The 25,248-nt window shown below is 40.6% G+C and overlaps 1 long non-coding RNA gene across 1 annotated transcript; it reads right to left on the bottom strand.

Annotated features, from left to right (window-relative positions):
- Positions 1–12,218: 12,218 nt before the first annotated feature.
- Positions 12,219–24,033, bottom strand: LOC309618661. The gene is made up of 2 exons (XR_014238577.1): positions 19,623–24,033; positions 12,219–19,572 (listed from the first exon to the last, which is right to left on the bottom strand). It is a non-coding gene; the product is annotated as an uncharacterized lncRNA (long non-coding RNA).
- Between the last annotated feature and the right edge of the window lie 1,215 nt (positions 24,034–25,248).

The raw sequence follows: 25,248 nt of genomic DNA, 5'->3' as shown, positions 1-25,248 counted from the left end.
ATTCTATACCTATCAAACAACAACCTCCACCGTCCTGCTCCCCGCTCCTACCACCGGTAATCTCTAGTCTACTTTCTATCACTGAATCTGATGACCCCAGGTACCTCATATAAGTGGAATCACATAGTGTTTGTCTTTCTGTGACTGTCTTATTTTACTTAGCATAATGTCTTCAAGTTTCATTCATGTTGTAGCATGTGTCAGAATTTCATTCCTTTTTAAGGCTGAATAATATTCCATGTATGTATGTATCAAATTTTTTTAGGCATTCATCTGTTAATGGACATTTGGGTTGTTTCCACCTTTTGGCTATTGGGAATAATGCTGCTATGAACATGGTGTACAAATATCTGAGTCCCTGCTTTCAATTGTTTGGGTGTACAGGGGTTGAGCTTTTTTTGGGGGGGGGGGTTGAGCTTTTTAAGAACAAAAGAAAAAGCAACTTTATTAACTGATTTTTTTCCTCTCTTTTTGATAGACTATGTCAAATTCCCAAACTCCCATGCCGCCTCTGACTTGGACCACTCCCACTCTATTGCCCAATCATATGCCCTTACTGCTGAGGATATACATGAATACAGAGGTTTCCCCCATCACCACCATGGGACCCAAGAGTCTGCTTTGGAATTGGATAATGCACTGAGAGAGCTAGCCTTCCACTCACATCAGACTCTTTGAATGATAGGAGGAGCTTAGGATTTGAGAAACTTTGCTTTCCAGGGAGGGAACATGCCAGCTGCGAAAAGCCCACAGGTGTAAACTGTCAGATGGTGACTGCCTGTGAAACCTGTCAAGATTCCTGACAGCTCATCTGAGAACCTAATTACCAGTTACAAAGAGAGACAGGAAAAACGTGTTGTCAGAGAGCGCCTCGTCAGAGAGAATGAGGTACGGTGTCCTGGCCTCGTCATCAGCCTTCTTGTTTCAAATAGAGCAAAGCACATTAGTATAATTGACATTACACATGTTTATTATCGGGAACAAAGGGACCATGTCAAACCACAGCCCTGTATCAGCTGAGTCTTTGGTAATCACATAAATTGAACAGTGGCATTTGACCTGATTGTACAAACACTTCTGGTATTCTCAGTGCCAAGGATAATACCAAACCATACTTAACTTTTCCCCTGGAATTTACACAAACTTCAACCAATCCTCCTCCTTTCCTGAACTGAAGAGGAGCAGTGATCCTTTGTTCTGGTGAAGCTTAGAGAGGGATAAAAACTTACCTAATCAGCAACCCAGCATCTTATCTTCCAAGGAAAATAAATTAATATCAACCACACTGCAGCAGCAACATGAGGAAACCAGCAATCTTTACCAAGAATCTTTAAATTGGGGGAAAGCAACATTAGCGTATTCACATGCTAGTTTTTACAAAGTCTTGGTCCTCTAGTCTTGCAAAAACACTCACACACACTTCCCATTCGCCTTTCTTTCTTCAGTTGCAGCACCTGAGCATGGATGCTAACTTTCTCAATGGGAAAAATTTTCTTCAGATTCTTGAAAATCAGGGACCTCCTATTTATTGCAACAGGAGACCGGAGGAAAGAGTTAACATTTACTGGGCACATCTATTATGTCCCAGATACTATGTTTTACCTCTGTCTAATTTAATCTATAAATCAACTGGCAAAGTAGATACTATTATACACATCTTCAGATGCCATATCTGCAGCTCAGAGAGGTTAGGTAAATTGCCCAAGATGACGCAGCTAGTAAATGACAGAGCAGATTTTTTTAATGTATTTATTTATTTCCTAGGACAGTGCTTAGAACCCACTTTCTGGCTCCAAAGCCTGTTCTCTTTGTAATGCATTATGCTGCCTCAGTAGAAGAAACTAAAGGGATTCCCAAGAGATAAAACTGATAAATGCATTTCTAGTGCATTTAATTTTCTTATACATGTATGGATTACAATTGCCTGATTAAATAGAAGACATTCAACAAAATACTCCATCAGGTTCAAAGATGCTACAGAGAATAGAGAACTGGGAGGGAAAAGAAGTAGATGAGAAGAAAGAAGGACCAGGAAGGGAAAATGCCTGGGAAATGTAATGGGTAGCAGGAGGTTAAGGTTGTTCTCAGATCCAAGATCCTAAGACCCAAGGAACCAAGCAAAAGCTGATACTCCTTTTTTGCTTCATTCACCATTTATTTCCTCTTCTCCTATAAAAGGATTAGCAGGATGGGCTCAGTGGGAAAGGAGGCCCCTGTGGGATCCTGTTACCAGCCATCTGTGTTCTGTTCTTTACTTTTGAACAAGACAGCTCCAAAACTCTGAACTGGAGAGGGAGTTGGAGCTGCATACAGATCAGCAGAGCTGTTGCTAACAGCTCTGACGCCTGCAGAATGACTCAACCCTCTGTGCCTGGCAGAGTCAGCTGTGGTCCCCTGGAGCCTCCTACTCTTGGGAGAAAATCAGAGATGTGGGAAAGTGGCTTGGGGAAAAGATCCAGAACCTGCATCTTGAGTAGGAATTCAGGCTGGAAGGATAGGTAGGGGCATCTTCATTTAAGAGTACCTGCTGATGATGGGGGAGGGAGTAAAGGTGACGGTGAGGGAAGCACAGTTCTCTATACATTTTAGCTGCTCTGCAAAAGGAATATACTCTCTGGAGGATGGCAGTCAGCAAAAGCCATATGGCTGTGTCACCAGGAATTCAGCCCAAACACAAATCGCACTCACTTCCTGGGGAAATTTTACTCAGGTATAGGCATCTCCTGCCATTCCCTCACTTTCTGGGGAACCTAAAGACTCTTCCTGTTCTTACACAGCACCATTACTATTTAAGAACATGCTCATGCTGAACAGTTGCTACTGTCAGACCTCTCCCCTGGTAACTCACTCAGATCTCTGAGATATAGGCATTTAGGAGGAAGTTACTTGTGTATCTCGCCAGGAGGCATCTGGATTTACCCTATACCAATACATACACACCCTACTCCACTACCACCCCAAACAACACCAGGCCTCCTCAAAGAGTTTTCCTTTCAATTGGCTCCTTACCACTCATCAATATATAGCCCCCGAAGTTCGGCTTCCTGTTGTCATGGTAACTCAAAAGAAATGGTTGAAGCTGCCAATATGCAAGAGAGTCCCTAAACTCAGACTCCTTTAAAAACAATAGCATAATGTGGAATCACCACTCTATCCACCCTCCTCACAACACCAAATACACACTCTCAATTGTAGGTTTTATAGACAGACTCAGTTCTTGGAATAGCTGAGAAAATGGCTGTTTTGCCCCAAATGAAAGGTTTCCATATTCTAATACAATTCTTTCTTTAGACACTAGCCTAGAAATCTGACCAACCTACCAAGTATTAACATCTCTAAAGGTCCATGGAGTTTACAAAATACATCCATATGTGCCCTTTACTTATACTTCATTTTTTTCTGTGCCTGTAGGAAGAATCTGGGCATTTGGTATTTCAGGGCTAGGACTGCTGGCTAGTTTCCCACAAAGGGTAGGGGACTTCTGATGTCCTCATATAATACATGTGAAAGTTCTTTGTACCCTGTAGAAGAGTGTTCAAATATTCATTTTTAACTACTCTTCCATGCCCACATTCCCCTTTAGTTCAAAGCTATATTGCATAGGACTCTGGTGCCAAAATTCCTGGTATGAATTCCTTCTCTACTGTTTACTTTGCACTTTTGGCAAGGCTTTCTCTGTGCTTCACTTTCCCCATCTGTGAAATGGGGAAGATAATAGTACCCTGTTCAATATACACACTACTATATATAAAATAGATAACGATAAGGACCTACTGTATAGCACGGGGAACTCTACTCAATACTCTGTAATGGCCTGTATGGGAAAAGAATCTAAAAAAGAGTGGATATATGTATATGTATAACTGATTCACTTTGCTGTACACCTGAAACTAACACAACATTGTAAATCAACTATACTCCAATAAAGATTATTTTAAAAAAGAACTTCTATCAAATGACAGTCAGAAAAAGTAGGAGAAACTAAAATTACCAATATATGCTAAAAGTTCTGGCTACGGTTTGCTAAAGCAAAGGATTGAGAGTGTGGTTTTAAAAAATAAATCCTTGGGAATTCCCTGGTGATCCAGTGGTTAGGACTCCACGCTTCCACTGCAGGGGGCACGGGTTTGATCCCTGGTCAGGAGCTAAGATCCCGCATGCCACACACCATAGCCAAAAATAAATAAATAAAAAATAAATCCTCAATATTATTTATAGAAAAAATAGTACCCTGTTCAGAGGGCTTCCATGAGGATTAAATAAATTAAAATATGTAAAGTACTTTGATCAGTACCTGGTTTTATATATCAACTATGCCTCTGGACAGAGTATGTTGCTGAGAAACACAGACAGACAAATTACCCTGACCTCAAAGAGTTCAAAGGCTGATATCCATATGATACAGATAGAAAAACCAATAATTACAGGTAATGTGACAAGTACTTCTCTGAATGGAGAGACAGAAGAGACAAGAGGGCCAGAAATTCAGCCTTGAAGGTTGTCTGGGTTTTCCTAAAACAGAAATGGCTTATTAGTTAGGCACTCTGGGTTGCAAAGGACAACTCACCCCATTTAGCTCAATAATGTTATTTTAAAGATATATGTCACAAGAAACCCAGGAAAACTAACAGCCCAGAAGAGCAAGAGACAGCATCTTAGGAATTTTCATCCTGATGCTAAGGATGCTAATGACTATTAGCACGACTTAGCTATCCTCCAGGCAGGACCTCTTTTCCAACTGGTTCCTTATTCTTCGCTTTGTATTTATGTTCTCTAATTTATAGTTTCTATATCCTCACAGCTCTAGCTTGCCTTGACCCCTCATGACTCTGAGTTTATCTCATGACTTTTCTTTATATGTCATTTTAGCTCTTGTTCCTGTCATTAATAGCCACATTCTCGGGCTTCCCTGGTGGCACAGTGGTTAAGAATCTGCCTGCCAATGCAGGGGACGTGGGTTCGAGCCCTGGTCCAGGAAGATCCCACATGCCACAGAGCAACTAAGCCCGTGTGCCGCAACTACCGAGCCTGCGCTCCAGAGCCCACGAGCCACAACTCCTGAAGCCCACGTGCCACAACTACTGAAGCCCACGCGCCTAGAGCCCGTGCTCCTCAACAAGAGAAGCCACCGCAATGAGAAGCCCGCACACTGAAACAAAGAGTAGCCCCCGCTCACTACAACTAGAGAAAGCCCGCACGCAGCCAAAAATAAATAAATAAATAAATAAATAAATTTATTTATTTATTTTAAAAAATAACCACATTCTCTCCTTTCTCTAACTCATTTTTAGAGAGTAAGAGAGAATCTGATTGACCTAGTCCTTTTTTGGTGCCAGGTATGTTGTAAGTTGCTGGCCAGGTTCTGGATTGTCCACTATTGCATCAGGTGCCAATTCTGGTCTAGTCAGCTAAGGCAAAAGTACCTCCATGAACTCTACATGAACTGTGGCTACCTAGGGCTGCCTCTTCAACAGTGGCTGTAGGTGGGGAATTTTCCCTTGGAAAGGAAATATGGATGTAGCGGTCATGAAGTTCTGTTTAGAACAGAAAGAAGAAATAACATAACAAAGAGCATGGGAAAGAGAAGTGCAGTGGGTGTAGAGTTGGTTCAAGACATTTATTTACTGAGGCATTGCTAAACGTCAGTCACTGTGCCAGGAGTGGATAACAAATGCCGTGATAAATGGTATATAGGGCGCTATGGGAACCCATTGCAGGGTCACCTGAACCAGACAGGGAGTGTCAAGAAAGCCTTCTTAGAGGAAGTAAACTCTACACTGGGACCAGAAAGCGGAATAGGGGCACTTCCCTGGTGGTCCAGTGGTTAAGACTCCACGCTCCCAATGCAGGGGGCCCAGGTTTGATCCCTGGTCGGGGAACTAGATCCCGCATGCGTGTGGCAACTAAGACCCAGCGCAGCCAAAATAAATAAATAAATAAATATTTTAAAAATAATAAAAAAGAAGAAAGAGGAATAGGAATAAAAAGGAGCATAGCACATTCCAGGATCTGAAAGTAGCTTAATGAGGCTGCCAGAAATGAGAGGGAATAATAAGAGACAGGCAGGGACTACATCACTCAGGACCTAATAATTGTAATTACCATTTATTGAACACAGAACTGAACACTATGCTAAGCATTTTATATACATGAATTGGCTTATTTAATCCTCCCAATAACCCTATGAGGTAAGAATAATTATTGTTCACATTTTTTAGATGAGGAAACCAGGATTCAGTGAGATTTAATAATTTTCTTATGATCACTTAACTAGCAAGTGCCCAAACTGCTAAATTATACTTACTTTATGGGCCATATTAAGGATTATTGTCTTTATTTTAAGAGCAGTGGGGAAGCCATGGAGGGATTTTAAGCAAATTTGCATTTCAGAAAGATTGCTCTGGTTGCAGAGTATAAAACGGGTTACAGGGAATAAAGGGGGGACACAGGGAGACCCTTTGAGTTCCTATTGCAGACCAGGTGAGAGATAGTAGTAAGTTGGACAAGACGGTAACAGTGACATGGATTTATTACTCTGATCAATACATATTTAATAAGCTCCTACTATGAGTGCTAGGCACCAAGGATATAAAGATGAACAAGGCAGATGGGGTCCTGCCTCACAGAGTTTATCTGGGATAGAATAGACAGGAATTAGTGGAGTTGGATGTGAGAGTGATGGAAAAGAGAGGGTCTGGGATGATTTACTGGCTTGTGATTGGCTCCAGCACCCTCACCCTTTCCACCTCACTACTCCCTCTAAGGTTGTGTATGTTCAGGTGGGGAACAGCGAGTTAACTGATAAAGTTAGGAAGGAAGACCAAGGATAATTAGGAAAGAGTTTTGTATGCCATTCTCATCAGCTCAGACTTTACTCTGGAGACTTTAGGGAGCCGTTGAAAACGTGTCATCAGGGAAATGGTTTGACCAGATATACATGTTAGCAAGACCAAGATTTATCCTTTCTGAAACTTAGAATTCCTCCAGGGCTGTATACCCAGTTTGAAAGGGTGATGAAGCTCAAATCTTCTTTTCATATTCTGTCCTCTAGTGGCAAGAGGAAAATTAGCAAGTTCTAGCTCCACAGGTTTATAAGGAGCAGCCAGCTTTGATTTGCCCTGAATGTCACAGCTCCTGTATCTCTGAGCAAGTTCTGTTGCTCCGTCTTCAGCAAAGACCATCCATTTATTCCAGGATTCCCCCAGTTCCATGGACACAGCTCTGTCTCCCGTTTTAGAAAGCCCTCTTCTGAGAACTCTCACCAGCCTGGTTCCCAACCTCCCATCCCCACCTCCACACTCTTCCTCTCTTCAGCGCCCTTGCAATGCAGATCTGGCAGTGGGCTGCCCTAAGGAGGCTGCAAAAGCTAGCACTGCTGCCCTCAAGTGGAGACCTAGGGAAGTGCGCATTGCATTTTTCCTGGAACCACTCCCTCTCGGAAAGTCAATTCTTTAAACTTGGTATCTTATTGAGCCTCCGTTTCATTTGCATCCGAGTTATAAAAAAACAGTGCCCCCTTCTACTCTAGGACTCAAACTTAAGGAAGCAATGTGGAGGAGGAAAAAGCAGGAGCTCCTCCCTTCCATGAATTCAGCATCGTCATCATCACCATTACCAGTAACAGACTTGGAAAACAACTTATCAAAGGCTTGAAAACAGAGAGTAGGGCAGATATAGGGTAGCCTCGTCAAAGATATCTCCTGCTTTCCTTGAAAAGAGTTGTTGTCTTTCTCTCAAACCTTAATCCTTGTCCTTTTGTCCCAGAGTCCCCACGCTTCTAAAATGGAGTTCTGATAATGCCCATCATAATGAAAGAGTCACATCCAAGTGTATGGATCTTGGAAATAAATACTGGAATGGCTTCTCAAAACTCCGGATTGATTTATGCCCTCTGGCAACGTTCCTTTGGCATCCTCACCAACGCTAATGAACTTGGGCCACAGTCTCCTCCACTCATTGACTCAGCACTTAGTGGCAATGTGACCCTTTAAGTCTCATCTCAGCTAAGACAGCTCCTCTACCTGCTAAAAGGGTGATTTTGTGAATTAAACACTGATGCTGTTTTTCTGATTTAGCACATACACACCACCCACAGGCAATTTATTCCAGAATTTCTTTTAAAGCCAGAGGCTTTAAGATTTCTGACCAACAGATCCCTCCCCCATTCAGGCCCTCTATTCACCCAGGAATTTGAGATGGAAATAGTACTGCTGGCTAGAGTAGAGTCGCATACCAGTGCTGCTGAGAGCTGAGTGGCCGTTGCCATGGGGGCGAGAGTGTTTGTATAGAACTGCCTATACAAGGTGGTAGGCTTGAGGGTTGCTTAGCTTCGGAGGATTCTAGAACTGAGCCAGCTCCCTTATTTTACAGATGAGGAAATTGAGGCCCATAGAGTCAGTTCAATGACTTATTTAGGGTCCTAAGGCAAGTTAGAGACAGAGTTGTGCTCTTTGCAATATTATATCACCTTTTTCCTGAAAACACTCATGCTGGTTGAGTAGGTGCTCCTCCACTCATTTCCACTAATGCCACTGTGCTGTTCCAGCACCACCAGTTTCAGACAGAAGTGCCAGGAAATGTGGGACTGGCAACAATGAGCATGTAAATATCCTTGCATATGTTTGCATTAAATTACATGTGCACACCTGTGGGTGACTGAGCTAACTAGGTATTCGTATAGCTCTATGATTCCTGGAATTCCTCAAACCTCAGTTTCTTCATGAGTGAAATGCAGATAAGAAATAGTACCTATCTCAAAGGATTAAATGAGATAAGGTATTTAAAGTACCTAAGCACAGTAGCTGGCATATATTAAGTGTTGGATATTATGTTGTTTCTATTATGTTTTTCTGTAATGGAACATGTCAGGGATTGCCTTTAAGGCACTGGGTTAAATGCTTTAATTTTTTCATTTAATTTTCACAATAACGCTTTGAAGTAGGTTCTTTCATTTTCTATATAGCACTGATGAGAAAACTAGGCCTAGAGAGGTTGAGTAACTTGCATAAAGTCACAGGGCTAGGAAGTGGCCGAGTAAGAATCAAAACCAGGTCTATCTAATGTTAATGCCCTCAATTTTAATAATTAGGTTATAGTAACTCTCCTATAGAAAAGTAGAAAATCACCTGGTCTATTCTAGTGTCTTTGAGTTTGTTTCCTAGAACTCTAAATCCAGATACTTTAGATACATATTACAAGTGGAATGGGCTGGCTCATCCACATAAATATATTTTAATTAAACCCACTGAAACTGTAAGCAAAGAACTTGCTTTCACTCCCCTTTAATTACAGTTCTTTATAGAGACCCTACTTAGCCATTTTGTACAAGAGACAATTTCCCAATGACTGAATGCCGTTTTATTCAATATTCTATTGTTTTAAAAACTCCTAGTTGGTCCTGGCAAGACCTATGTAAAAAACACCAACCTAATTGAAATCGTGTCCCCAAATGCTTGAGATCCTGCTTATCTAGTAGGCTGTCTATTCTTAAAAATCTCTTTGGGCGTAAGAGATAGAAATTAAACATCTTTCTTTAACAGATATTCTCCCATTCTTACTAAAATTATCAACTTTAAGATCTTCCAGAGTCTAACTCAAATTTCTCTTGTGGTCACACCATTCAGTTTATGTCAGATCAATTCCAATCAGAACTTAGTTGTTCTTGGCTGTTCCCTTTTCCTTCTCTCTCTTTTCTCCCTCAGTGGTTTCATCCACTCCTATATCTTCAACTACCCTTGCTAGAGAATTACCACATCAATCCTATTCATTCAATAAATATTAATTAACTGCTTGCTATTGTTAGCGTAAGTTTGTGCGCCTGACACACAGTGAGGCCAAACAAACTGAAACGTCGGAGTTTGAAGCAGAGAAAGGTTTATTGCAGGGCCATGCAAGGAGACGGGTGGCTCATGCCCTAAAAAGCCCTGAGCTGCCAGAAGGGTTTCGGCAAAGCATTTTTTTTTAAAATATTAATTTATTTATTTAGCTGCGCCGTGTGTTAGTTGCAGCACGGGGGGCTTTTAGCTGCAGCATGTGGGATCTAGTTCCCTGATCAGGGATCGAACCCAGGCCCCCTGCACTGGGCGTGTGGAGTCCCAGCCACTGGACCACCAGGGAAGTCCCTCGGCAAAGCAATTTTAAAAAACAGGTGAGGGAGGGAGGTCACAGGGTATGTGCTCAGCTCATGCACAATTCTCTGATTGGTTGATGGTGAGGTAACAGGGCAGTGTCACAGGTGTTAACATTATCAGTCCTTAGGCTCCAGGAGGCCTGGGCCTATGTGCTCATGGTCATCAAATAGTTAACATCTTCCATTTGGTGGGGGTTTTTCACACCTGTAAAACAACTCAGGAAATGTACCTCAGATACTATTATCTAGGTACTTCAGAGAGGAGCTAAAGCAGAGGATATGGGGGAGAGGCCCGTCCCGGGAAGGACCCTGTCCTGTAGGGTCCTGCTCGGTTACATGATGTGCTACAACCTGGATCTTACTGGTCTAGTCCAGTTTGTGGAACATCTTCAACAGGATAATGTGAGGTATTTGACAGCCCTGTAAAAGTAGCTCTGGGCAAAAAAATACCTTGGCTTCTCTGTACTGCAGTCTAAGCATTACCTCTCTGACCCTTCTTATCCTTACATTAGCTGTCCACAGTCTGTGGAATTCTCTATACTGACTCTACAAATCTCCTTATCGCAGTTCCACTTGGAGCTATGCTAGAAATAACTAATATATATCGCCCCAAAGTCAACAAAACCTGAACCTACATCATCAACTTCTTCACCAAATCACTCTGTGCTCTTAATTTCCTTCAGGATTTCATTTGACAGAAGCATTAGTCCTCCAAAAATTTCTCGAGGCCTCCTGATTGCTCTGACACAATCCACTCCCCTTTTAGTAACTAATGTTGAAACACAAATCCAGTCATGTTACTCCCCTGCTTAAAACTAGTCTACAAATTCCTATTGCTCTAAGAATATAATTCAAATTCCTTACCAGGGCCTAGAAGAAACCCTGAATGATTTGGCCTCTACCCAGCTATCTATTCTAACTTCATGCCACTCTCTCCTGCTGTGCTCCAGCCACACTGGCCTTCTTTCAATTCCTAGAACAGGCAAAACTCTCTCTTGACACAAGCTTTGGCAAAAGCTCTCTTCCCTCTGCTCTTGTCATGTTCTATTTCTTATCCTTTGAGTCTTGGTCCGAGGCTATTCCCCTTCTCCAACCTGGCCTTTATCCCTAACCATTCCTTTACATGATACCATTTGTTTCTTCATAAGGTTTATCTCAACAATAATGTTATATATTTTTAGAATACACCTATTGGTTCTCTGCCTCCCCTCCTAGATTGGAGGCTCCATGAGGGCAGGGACCATGTCCACCTAGTTCATCAATGCATATCCTGCATTTAGCAGATTGCCTGGCACATAGTAAGTGCTCAGAAATGGTAACTGCTACCTTCATTCCTAGTGAACTCCCTTTCTCATTCTGTAAAATGGCTGTTTCAAAGCTTTACTACTCTCTTTAAACTACATCTTCCAATCTCTATCTCCTCTAAAATCTAACCAGAAATTACCATCCTATTCTCATTTTCTATAATTTCCTTAAATGCCCTACATTTGAGTGACACTGGACCACTCAACATTCCATCACATTTCAGCCCATTGTTCACATTATTTATCTGCCAGAAATACCCTCTCTACCCACTCCCGTCCTTTGTTATCATTTGTCCTTAAAGCCCAGTGCTAATGGCATACTCCCTCTCCAGTTTTCCCTAATAGCCTATAATTAACTGCTCCCTTATGAGCATTCTCAAACCTTTCACAATATTTTTACATAAAAGTTTCTACTTTTTATCTGTGTTATTTGTGTGGGTCTCTTACCCTGGAGGGTGAATTCTTTAGGAATAAAGTATTTGTTTTCTTCTTTAAATCCCCACCACCCAGCACAGCTCTGGGTATACAGTCAATATATAGTAATCAAATTAATAAATCCAGGGACTTCCCTGGCTGTCCAGTGGTTAAGATTCTGTGCTTCCACTGCAGGAGGTGTGGGTTTGATCTCTGGTCGGGGAACTAAGCCTGCGTGCCGCACGGTAAATCAATCAATCAATCAATCTGGAACAGAACATCTCTACAAGAAATTCAAAGCTTGCCCCAGAAACTAGTAATAAGAGACCTGATAGGACTCTGTGAAAAAGTAAGTGCTGTGTTAACCATGCTTCAGATACATGTTTTCTTCAGAAGCCACAGAAATAATCAAAGAAGTATCTCTTTGGATTTTCTTCCTATATGGAAAAACAAAGAAATCCAGGAATGACGTGAAAATTGGGTGAATCAGGGCTCCTTGGGCTTTATGAATTTGGGTACTCATTACTTAGGAAAAATGTGAATGCTACCTCTTTCTAACTCTCCTTTATTCTATAATGAAGAACTGGGCCTACCTCCAGATATTCTGACTTAATTGGTCTAGCATATAGGCAATGATATTTTTTAAAAGCTCCCTAGATGATTAATGTGCAGTCAAGATGGAGAACCAATTCCTAGAATGGTGTTATGGACTGAATGTTTGTATCCCCCTCAAAATTCATATGTTGAAGCCCTAACTTCCAATGTGATGATATTTGGAAGTGGGACCTTTAGGAGGTAATTAGGTTTAGATAAAGTTTTGAGGGTGGGGCCCCCATGGTGGGATTAGTGTCTTTATAAGAAGAAGAAGAGACCAGAGTTTTTCCCTTAACCTCCCTGTAAGAATACAGCAAGAAGGCGGTAATCTGCAAGCCAGGAAGAGAGTCCTCACTGCAAATGTGACCATGCTGACAGCCTGATCTTGGACTTCCCAGCCTCCAGTACTATGAGAAATCAATGTCTGTTGTTTAAGCCACCCAGTATACATACCTTGTTATAACAGTCCAAGCTGGCTAAGAAAATTGATAATCCACTGGTCTTTCACATAGATGTACTGCTGAGCAGTGATTCAACAAATAATCACAGGACTTCCCTGGTGGTGCAGTGGTTAAGAATCCTCCTGCCAATGCAGGGCACACGGGTTAGATCCCTGGTCTGGGAAGACCCCACATGCCGTGGAGCAACTAAGCCCTTGTGCCACGTCTACTGAGCCTACGCACGGCAACTACTGAGGCCATGCGCCTCAACTACTGAAGCTGGTGCACTCTAGGGCCCACGTGCTGCAACTACTGAAGCCTGGGCACCTAGAGCTCATGCTCCACAACAAGAGAAGCCACCACAATGAGAAACCCGTGCACCACACAAAGAATAGCCCCCTCTCGCTGCAACTAGAGAAAGCCCGCATGCAGCAACCAACACCCAACACAGCCAAAAATAAATAAAATTTAAAAAAAATAATCACAATCATTATCATAAAAAGCACTTTGGAACACTGCCTGGCACATAGAAAATGCTCAATAAATGTTTGCTATTAGTATTAGCAACATCATCACCATCATCAAGCAGATAACCAGGGGTTGTTACATACTTTACTTCCTTTAACTTTCAATAAAGAATGAAAGGCAGATTATTTTTCTGATAAAGAGATTAAGATTTAGGAGATTTAAGTGGTTTGACCGAGGTTTCAGAGTCAGGACTGAAATTATGTCTTTACACCAGGTTAATGGCTGGAGAAACAGCTTCCTGTTTAGAGTTATTCAGAATAACAATTCCCAAGACGAATATTACTATTCAGTATTTATGTTTACTTTGTTTCCTTGGCCATCATCCACTTTTTTAAAAATAAATTTATTCATTTATTATTTATTTTTGGCTCCTTTGGGTCTTCGTTGCGCGCGGGCTTTCTCTAGTTGCGGAGAGCAGGGGCTACTCTTCATTGCAGTGCGTGGGCTTCTCATAACATTGGTTTCTCTTGTTGCGGAGCACAGGCTAGGCATGCGGACTTCAGTAGTTGTGGCTTTGGGGCTCTAGAGTGCAGGCTCAGTAGTTGCGGCACATGGGCTTAGTTGCTCCGCGGCCTGTGGGATCTTCCCAGACCAGAGCTAGAAGCCGCGTCCCCTGCATTGGCAGGTGGATTCTTAACCACTGCGCCACCAGGGAAGTCCCATCATCCACTTCTGTTTTCCAGATTAAGTCCTCCAAGAAAGGCTTAAATAACAGTCAGTATGGGCTAAAACCAAACACAAGTGGGCAGAATTTTTGGACCTAAAAACCTAATGGTTTCACTTTGGAACAATTAACTTTATTTACAATTCAGAGCCTCCAGCTCTTAGGCTATCCTCCAGGACTGAAGAGCTCAGATTGCTAAAGATGGCCTTTTTCTAGAGGTTCATTTGTTATCTAGTACTCATGCCCTTGTACCCTTGTTAATTTCTACGACTGTTCAATTCCTAAAAACTCAGAGGATAATGCCCGGAAATGAGTCCAGAGAGGGATAAGGTGAAGAGAATTGCTGTTGTTAACATTATTCCAATATCCCTAGGAACTCAGGTCAATCCAGGACAATTTTGTGCCCTGATTATTTAACTGAGTCCAAAATTGGATATGGTTTTTTGACAGTCTGACTTCCTTGAGGTGAGAGAAAAACCCAGAGATGGGCCAGATTCCTACCAGGAAGCCCCACATTTCACTTGGCTAATATTCTTTCTTAAAGAACCAAATCAAAGTCATCTCTTTTGTGACACATTTTCCTCTGTGGTCCCACATTGGAACTACCTTTATTATAACACTTAACATTGTATTAGAATTATTTGATTACCTATCACTTCCCTTCATCTTGCTATGAACAAATAGAAGGATCTTACTTATCTCTAGTATCTGTCTAACAATGGCAATTACACAGTTGCTGATACATTGGAGGTGCTCAATAAATGATAGTTAAACAAACCGATGCATAAATAGATAGTAGGCTTTTGGGTGTCATTTAAGCCTGAAGTGATGACACAACTGCAGAAGATGTACTTTTGCATTATTTGGGTCTGTATCTGTGCCTTGTACCAGATGATTAACTAGATGATGAACTTTATTGTGCTCTATTCGACTTGGTATCTTCCATATCAATTTTCAAGAAATATATGTTGAGGATCTGTTCTGCTCAGAAATTGAGTAGAATTCACATGTTTTAACTGGGGCAAAGTCCATGCATAAACTTAATAAACATTTTTTGGATTTTTGCTGTATGCAAAATATGATGGGAGGGACTTCCCTGGTGGTCCAGTGGGTAAGACTCCACGCTCCCAAAGCAGGGAGCCTGGGTTCGATCCCTGGTCAGGGAACTAGATCCCGCATACATGCCACAACTGAGTTCTCCTGCCACAACTAAGAGTTCGCATGCTACAACTAAAGATCTTGCATGCTGCAACGAAGATCCTGAGTGCTGCAACTAAGACCCAGCACAGCCTAAATTAAAAAAAAAAAAAAAATGGATGGAAGATAGGATGTATAAAAGGTTGGGCCAGGATTAGTCCTATAGGGGATGCAAATCTAGAACTAGATTTTTAAAAATTGTAAATTTGGGATCATAAAATAACAGGGCGCTTTAGGTTATAGGAAGACTATCAAAAGCAGAGAGGCAAGAATGAGTATGGCATATTTGGGAGGCATTAACTTTGTAGTCATGGGTTCTCACCAAAGAAGATATATGAATGGCTAACAAGTGCAGGAAAAGATACTCAACATTATTAGTCATTAAGGAAATGCCAATTAAAACCACAATGAGATGCCACTTCACATCCACCAGGATGGTTATAATCCAAAAGACTGACAATGCCAAGTGTTGATGAGGATATGGAGAAATTGGAAACTTCATACATCATTGGTGGGAATATAAAATGACACAGCCACTTTGGAAGATTTTGAGAGTTTCTTAAAATGTTCAACATAAACTTACTCTGAGTCAGAAATTTCATTCTGAAGAACTACCCAAAAGAAATGACCATATACGTGTCCACTCAGAAATTTGTACGTAAATGTCATAACGGCATTATTCATAATAGCCCCAAGGTGGAAATCACCTAAATGTACATCAGCTGGTGATGGTTTATGATAGCCATCATAAACCATCCATCCAACAGATATTGTTCAGCAATAAGAAGGAATGAACTACTGACACACTATGCAACATGGATGAACTTCAAAAACATCATGCTAAGTGAAAAAAGCCAGACACAAAATGTTCCACTTAAATGCAATGTAGGATTCCATTTACATGTGTTCCACAAAGGGCAACTCTATAGAGACAGCTGATGAGTAGTTGTCTGGAGCTAGGAGTAGGAGCAGGAATTGACTGCAAATGACCGCAAGGGAGCTTTCTGGGGTTAGGGAGATATTCCAAAACCAGATTGTGGCAGTGGTCATACAACTCTATAAATTTACTAAAAATCATAGAATTGTATATTTACAATAGGTTAATTTCATGATATGTAAATTATACCTCAGTAGACCTGTGTGGGGGGGTGGTGGAAGGTTTAAATCAAATCCTGGCTCTATTACTATCTAGCTATGAGACTTGGACAAGTTATTTTAGCTCCGCAAACTTCTATTTTTTTCATCTGTAAAATAGGGATGATAAAAATAGTACTGTAGCTACCCAATGAAGACTAAGTAAGGTCATTCAGTAAAGCACATAGCACATAGTAATTACCCAGTGAATGTTAGTTCTTGTTATTATTAGTGTTATCAGAAGATGGTGAGGAGATCTGCCTGATAGGATGAGCACATGGCCCATATAGGGAGCATGAGCACTGCGGTGCAGTAAGTCAGGTGGGACTAGATGGTGGAGACTGAGTTATTTGTATTTATTTTCAAAAGGTGCATGGAGATTTAGCGGGAAGAGATCTCAAGTCCCAAGAAGGAAGAGGATTAACTCTGGGGCTTTTCAGGAGATAAAACAAAGAAGCAGATGGTAATAAAAACACAGATGAAAACTGAAGATAGGCAAATAAAGAGGGAAAAAAAGATAAGAAGTGATCACTAATTGGATGAGTAGAGCATTATTGAGAACCCTTTACTATAATAAATTAGACTTGCTTACAGGTAAAAAATTTAAGTTTATTTACTCATGTAGTCACTCATTCATTCATTCAACAAAATGTACAAATCAGACATAATAAGAGTACCTCCCAGGCTTCCCTGGTGGTGCAGTGGTTAAGAATCCGCCTGCCAATGCAGGGGACACGGGTTCAAGCCCTGGTCTGGGAAGATCCCACATGCCACAGAGCAACTAAGCCCATGCACCACAACTACTGAGCCTGTGCTCTAGAGCCCGTGAGGCACAACTACTGAAGCCAGAGAGCCACAACTACTGAAGCCCACGTCCCTAGAGCCCATGCTCCGCAACAAGAGAAGCCACCACAATGAGAAACCCGCACCCAGCAACGAAGACCCAATGCAGCCAGAAATAAATAAATAAATTTATTGGAAAAAAAAAAAAAAAAGAAGAGTACCTACCAGGGTTGTCATGAATTAAATTGGTTAATTCTTGTAAAGCATGGTTCATAAAGATTTTTGTATATCATATTAGGAAATGGAATTGGATTTGAGCTTCAAGAGTTGTTTTCAAACTGTTAATATTAAGACTGTAGATAACTGGCAGCTCAGAACTGTTGTACTCCAATTTCTTATCAGAAAAATATTCTAGAACTCACTGCCATTCCATACTTTTCAATAGCTTAACTGAGGGACTTCCCTGGTGGTGCAGTGGTTAAGAATCCACCTGCCAATGCAGAAGACACAGGTTCGAGCCCTGGTCTGGGAAGATCCCACATGCCGCGAAGCAACTAAGCTAGTGCGCCACAACTACTGAGCCTGTGTGCCACAACTACTGAAGACCGCGTGCCTAGAGCCCATGCTCCGCAACAAGAGAAGCCACTGCAATGAGAAGCCCGCGCACCGCAACGAAGAGTAGCCCCCACTCACTGCAACTAGAGAAAGCCCGTGCGCAGCAATGAAGATCCAATGCAACCAAAAATATACAATAATAAATAAATTTATTTAAAAAAATCTTAACTGAGAAAAATAATCTTTGTGGAGAATATGCAATCAGTTCATCCATTCCTTTCTAAAAGTCTGAAGTTCTTAACCATTTTGAGGTCTTGGACCTCTTTGTAGTTTAATGAAAGTTCTAGAGCAGCAGTTCTCAGACCAAAAAGTCCTAAAAATTAATGAGCTTTTGTTTATGTTGGTTATATCTATCAATAATTACTGTATTAGAAATTAAAGAAATAATTATTTCATTTTAAAATAGATGTAAACTTATTAGTAAATGTTAACATAAATAATATATTTTTATGACAAGTACCTATATTTTCCAAAAAATGTAATAAGAAGACTGTCAATGTTTTACATTTTTACAAATTTCATTAATGTCTTCTCTAGCTAGATTCCCATATATACATGCACATTGTCTGTTACAATATATTGTTTTAGGTGAAGTATATGAAGAATATTGGACCTCACACAGCTATGTAGCTGGAAAAAGGAGACTTACTTTAATAGCCTTTTCAGATAATTGTGGTTATTTTTTTGATATTGTATGGAAATTCAACAAGTAGTCATTTCTTTTCTTTTTTCTTTTTTTAATGGCTGTGTTGGGTCTTCGTTTCTGTGCAAGGGCTTTCTCTAGTTGTGGCAAGCGGGGGCCACTCTTCATCGTGGTGCGTGGGCCTCTCACTATCGCGGCCTCTCTTGTTGCGGAGCACAGGCTCCAGACGCGCAGGCTCAGTAATTGTGGCTTACGGGCCCAGCTGCTCCGTGGCATGTGGGATCCTCCCAGACCAGGGCTCGAACCCGTGTCCCCTGCATTGGCAGGCAGATTCTCAACCACTGCGCCACCAGGGAAGCCCAAGTAGTCATTTCTTAAAGGTTACTTGCAGTGTAGAATCTGAAACCATATCAATGAACTTTTTGTTCTCTGTTTCATTAAAATCCATTGGTCTTTCTTGCTCATTGAATGGATCTTTTAACCATGTATGACTTAATATGCACTGGTCATTTGAAAATATTGGTTCACTGAGCTATGCAGATCTTCCAACTGTTGACACATTTTATTGTACAATATTTTAAAAAACACATTTATCATCATCAGAAAAGTCTTTAAAGTACTGGGAAGCTGTTGAGCTCATGGTGGTAAAAACAAGTTTCCCAAAATCCTAATTTTTGTTTGAAAACTCAAATTTTATCAATGGCAAGGAATCCCGTCAGTTATTTTCCTTGACACGCAGGCTCACTTTGTTCATTTTTCAGAAAATTTCAGCCAAATTCACAAGTCTGAATAGCCAGAGTTGGTCTGTTAGTCATTCTTCCAAGGAAAAATGGTAGTCAATGAGAAAAGCAGCCAGCTCAGATCACAACTCAATGAATCACATAAATGTTTTTCCTCAAGACAGCCATCGATCCTTCTTACACATGCAGCACAAAAGTGCTTCATGCACACTTCCCATTTTGTCATACAAAATAAAGACACATGTACCGAGGGGTCAAGATTTAATAAAATTCATAATTTTTACTGCTTCGTCATTTATTCTTAAGTAAAACTGCACTTTTTAAAAAAATTGCAAGCAGATGGAAGTAAAGAATACAATGAATACTAGTACGGTTGGTGCTACCCACCTTGATCTGTGCTAAGGCACCAGCAGCTTTACTCACCACTGTTTTGCCACCTTGATCTGTGCTAAGGCACCAGCAGCTTTACTCACCACTGTTTTGGCACCGTTAGTGCAAATGCCAACGTAGTGAGAAAGGCAAATAATATCTTGGTTTTGTTATGCAAATAAGCCATTCTCTCCACCTTAAGCATCCCCAGATCACACTTTGAATATTACTGCTCTAGAGCCTTACTACCGAAAGTATGTTCTGAAGATCAGCAGCAGTAGAAGTTTTTTAGAAATGCAGAATCATTGTAAATCAACTATACTTCAATAAAATGAGTTAAAAAAAAAAAAAGAAATGCAGAAGTTCAGGCCTAACCCCGGATATACTGAATCAGTATCTGCATTTTCACAAAATCGTTAGGTGTTCTGTATTCACAGCAACCTTGCACATTAGAATCACCTGGTGAGCTTTTAAAACATAGCCATGTGCAGGCTCCTCAAGGTCAATCAAATCAGGATATCCAAAGTTCCCGCCATTAGTTTTAAAGCTCCCTAGGTGACTCTAATGTGCAGTTAAGCTTAAGAACTACTGCTCTAAACTTTTTCCCAGGAAAATGCATTTACTCCTGGACATAATTTTTTTTCTTAAGACTTTACCTTTTAAGAGCAGTTTTAGGTTCACAGCAAAATTGAGAGTAAGATACAGAGATTTCCCATATACTCCATGCCCCACACATGCATAGCCTCCCCCATTGTCAACATTCCCCATCATAGTGGTACATTTGTTGCAACTGCCGAATCTACCTTGACATGTCATAATCCCTCAAAGTGACACAATAGTTTTGCATACAATTTCAGAGAATTTAAATACTCTAAATGTTGTCCATGAACCTTAGATTAAGAACTTTCACACGGGATCCCTTAAATAAAAGAAGCATAGATTCAATAAAACCAGGAGAGTTGCTTATCTTCTGGGCATCATCATCATCATCATCCTTTGCCTTTACTGAACTGTACGTGGCTGTAATGTTCTCAGCCTTTATTATAGGCACTATAAGAAATAGCCCTTCAAAATTTATCTCCATGCTTACTATAAGGAGGATGCTGTTGGAGGTGACATTGTTCACAAGATTTGCAGTCAGAGAAAGCACAGCAGAAATTTATGTCAAGTTTTTTTTTTTTTTGAATTTTTGAATTTTATTTTATTTACTTTTTTATACAGCAGGTTCTTATTAGTCATCCATTTTATACACATCAGTGTATACATGTCAATCCCAATCGCCCAATTCATCACACCACCATCCCCACTCCCGCACGGCTTTCCTCCCTTGGTGTCCATATGTTTGTTCTCTACATCTGTGTCTCAACTTCTGCCCTGCAAACTGGTTCATCTGTACCATTTTTCTAGGTTCCACATACATGCATTAATATATGATATTTGTTTTTCTCTTTCTGACTTACTTCACTCTGTATGACAGTCTCTAGATCCATCCACGTCTCAACAAATGACCCAATTTCATTCCTTTTTATGGTTGAGTAATATTCCATTTTATATATGTACCACAACTTCTTTATCCATTCATCTGTCAATGGGCTATGTCAAGTTTTATCTCCAGGAAAGGTGGTGATTTCCCTAAGTAACCAGACTGTTTTTGCCTATGAACAGTGCAAATATTGTTGCAACTGATCACATTCTCATCTTTTTTTCAGGTTGCCAGGGAGCTTAAAATCAAAATTGTTTTTTGCCCTTATTAGCAACTGTATATAAAACTTCATGATATGCACTTTTTGAGATTTCCTCACTCTTGACTCCATTTTCCTACCCTTATAGTCCCTTTGCTTTACCTTTCTTATATGGAATATATTTTGTCTTGCTATTTGTTTTTGCAACTTACTAAGCCACCTTAAGGTTTTGTTGTTGTTGTTGTTGTTTTGCCGTATTGTGCAACTTGCGGGATCTTAGTTCCCCGACTAGGGATTGAACCTGGGGTCATGGCAGTGAAAGTACCGAGTCCTGACCACTGGACCACCAGGGAAGTCCAAGGTCTTGTTTGCAAGAAGAAAAACTATAGATGAATGAATGAATGAACAAATGAGTTCAATTAAAATCAGGCAATTCCTTGAAGCCCCATCCTTGAACCTTCATTAAAAACAGACAGTCATTTTTCTTTCTTTCTTTTTTTAAAAAATATTTATTTATTTGTTTGGCTGTGTTGGGTCTTAGCTGTGGCAGGCGGGATCTTCGTTGCCGCCTACGGGATCTTTGTTGTGGCATGCGGGATCTTTAGTTGCAGCTTGTGGGATCTAGCTCCCTGACCAGGGATCAACCCCTGGCCCCCTGCATTGGGAGTGCGGAGTCTTAGCCACTGGACCATCAGGGAAGTCCCTACTCATTTTTCTTAGATGGGCTTTTAGATAAGATACTCTAAATATATTTGGTAGTCATAAAGTAAATATTTATTAAGGATCTACTGTCTGTCAGGCTCTAGGCTGGGCAGGTCATCAGGAAGGGAAGGAGCCCACTTTTATTTTTTAATAGAAAAGTTGACTATGAAGAAAGGGAGCAAACAAGTCCTCCAAGTGAGCCTAGAAAAAAGTTATTGATGGCTTTAAAAGTTTTATATTCTTTGACCCAGTAATTCCACTTCTGAAAATTATCCTAAGAAAATAATTTAACAGAAGAATAAAAAAATATATGTGTGAACATGCATTATCTTGATAATAGTAAAAGTAAGTTTTTAAGTAAGCGTGTTAGGTGAGCAATAGTAACAGCTACTCCTTAGAGAGGTGTGATGATTAAATGAGATAATGCATGAAAATTACTTAGTGTAGTGCAAGGTACAAAGTAAATGTTTAATAAAAGGTGGCTGTCATGTACAGTCAACTAATATTTGACAAGGACCCAAAAACACTCAATGAGGAAAGGATAGTCACTTCAGTAAATGGTGTTGAGAAAACTGGATATTCACATGCAAAAGAATGAATTTGGACTCCTATCTCACACCAGTCACAAAAATTAACTCGACATGGAATAAAGACTAAAATGTAAGATCTGAAACCTTAAAACTCCTAGAAAAAAACATGGGGAAAAATGTCCTTGACGGTGGTCTTGGTAATAATTTTTTGGATATGACATCAAAAGCACAAGCAACAAAAGCAAAAATAAACAAGTGACACTATATTTGTAGAGGGACTACATCAAAAACAAAGCTTCTGCACAGCCAAAGAAACAATCAACAAAATGAAGAGGCAACTTACAGAACGGGAGAAAATATTTGCAAACCATATATCAAATAAGGGGTTAATACTGAATACTTAAAATACATAAGGAACATGTAAAACTCAGTAGCAAAGACCCAAAAGATCCAATTTAAAAAGGGGCAGAGAACATGAATAGATATTTTACCAAAGAAGACATACAAATGGCTAACAAATACAGGAAAAAATGCTCACCATCACTAATATCAGAAAAATGCAAATCAAAACCACAATGAGATGTCACCTCACACCTCTTACAATGACTATTATCAAAAAGAAAAGAAATAACAAGTATTGGCAAAGATATGGTGAAAAGGGAACCCAAGTGCAGTACTGGTGGAAATGTAAATTGGTACAGCCACTATAGAAAATGGTATGGAGGTTCTTCAAAAAATTAAAAATAGAACTACCATATGATCCAGCAATCCCACTTCTGGGTATTCATCCAAAGGAAATGAAATCACTATCTTGTATCTGCACTCGCATGTTCATTGCAGCATTATTCACAACAGCCAAGACATGGAAACAACCTAAATATCCACTGATGGAAGAATGGATAAAGAAAATGTGATATATATTATATATATATATAAATATATATTATATTTATATATATATACACACACACACAAAATGGAATATTATTCAGCTATAGAAAGAGAAGAAAATGCTGCAGTTTGCAACAACATAGATGGACCTTGAGGGCATTATGCTAAGTGAAAAGTTCAGACAGAGAGACAAATACTGTATGATCTCACTTACATGTGAAATCTAAAAAAGCTGAGCTCATAGAAATAGAGAGTACATTGGTGGCTGCCAGGGGCTGGGTGGTGGGGGAAATGAGTGAAGGTGGTCAAAGGGTACAAACTTCCAGTTATAAGAGGAATAATTTCTGGGGATCTAACGTACAGCATGTACTGTCTAACAATACTGTATTGTATACTTGAATGTGGCTGAGAGAGTAAATCTTACGTGTTCTCACTGTAACAACAACAACAAAATGGTAATTATGTGAAGTGAAGGATGTGTTAACTAACCCTATTGTGGTAAACATCTTGCAAAACATACCCGTATCAAATCATCACAAAGTATCAACTTACACAATGTTATATGTCAGTTACATCTCAATAAACCTGGAAAAAAGGGGTGGCTGCTATGAATGCTAGGAAGCAATCTCACCAACCCTCCATCCTTACACTTAGACCTGAACACTTGAAAAGCTGCCTTAGGAAGGCAGGAGAACCATCCTTACACTTAGACCTGAACACTTGAAAAGCTGCCTTAGGAAGGCAGGAGAACCATCCTTACACTTAGACCTGAACACTTGAAAAGCTCCCTTAGGAAGGCAGGAGAACCATCCTTACACTTAGACCTGAACACTTGAAAAGCTGCCTTAGGAAGGCAGGAGAACCATCCTTACACTTAGACCTGAACACTTGAAAAGCTGCCTTAGGAAGGCAGGAGAACCATCCTTACACTTAGACCTGAACACTTGAAAAGCTGCCTTAGGAAGGCAGGAGAACCATCCTTACACTTAGACCTGTACACTTGAAAAGCTGCCTTAGGAAGGCAGGAGAACCATCCTTACACTTAGACCTGAACACTTGAAAAGCTGCCTTAGGAAGGCAGGAGAACCATCCTTACACTTAGACCTGTACACTTGAAAAGCTGCCTTAGGAAGGCAGGAGAACCATCCTTACACTTAGACCTGAACACTTGAAAAGCTGCCTTAGAAAGGCAGGAGAACCATCCTTACACTTAGACCTGTACACTTGAAAAGCTGCCTTAGGAAGGCAGGAGAACCATCCTTACACTTGGACCTGAACACTTGAAAAGCTGCCTTAGGAAGGCAGGAGAACCATCCTTACACTTAGACCTGTACACTTGAAAAGCTGCCTTAGGAAGGCAGGAGAACCATCCTTACACTTAGACCTGAACACTTGAAAAGCTGCCTTAGGAAGGCAGGAGAACCATCCTTACACTTAGACCTGAACACTTGAAAAGCTGCCTTAGGAAGGCAGGAGAACCATCCTTACACTTAGACCTGTACACTTGAAAAGCTGCCTTAGGAAGGCAGGAGAACCATCCTTACACTTAGACCTGAACACTTGAAAAGCTGCCTTAGGAAGGCAGGAGAACCATCCTTACACTTAGACCTGTACACTTGAAAAGCTGCCTTAGGAAGGCAGGAGAACCATCCTTACACTTGGACCTGAACACTTGAAAAGCTGCCTTAGGAAGGCAGGAGAACCATCCTTACACTTGGACCTGAACACTTGAAAAGCTGCCTTAGGAAGGCAGGAGAACCATCCTTACACTTAGACCTGTACACTTGAAAAGCTGACTTAGGAAGGCAGGAGAACCATCCTTACACTTAGACCTGAACACTTGAAAAGCTGCCTTAGGAAGGCAGGAGAACCATCCTTACACTTAGACC

Source organism: Balaenoptera borealis (genome assembly GCF_965194805.1).
Source record: "Balaenoptera borealis genome assembly, chromosome: 20".
Lineage (NCBI taxonomy): Eukaryota > Metazoa > Chordata > Mammalia > Artiodactyla > Balaenopteridae > Balaenoptera > Balaenoptera borealis.
The sequence above is the reverse complement of the archived record's forward strand: the minus strand, read 5'-3'. Positions and strand labels throughout refer to the sequence as shown.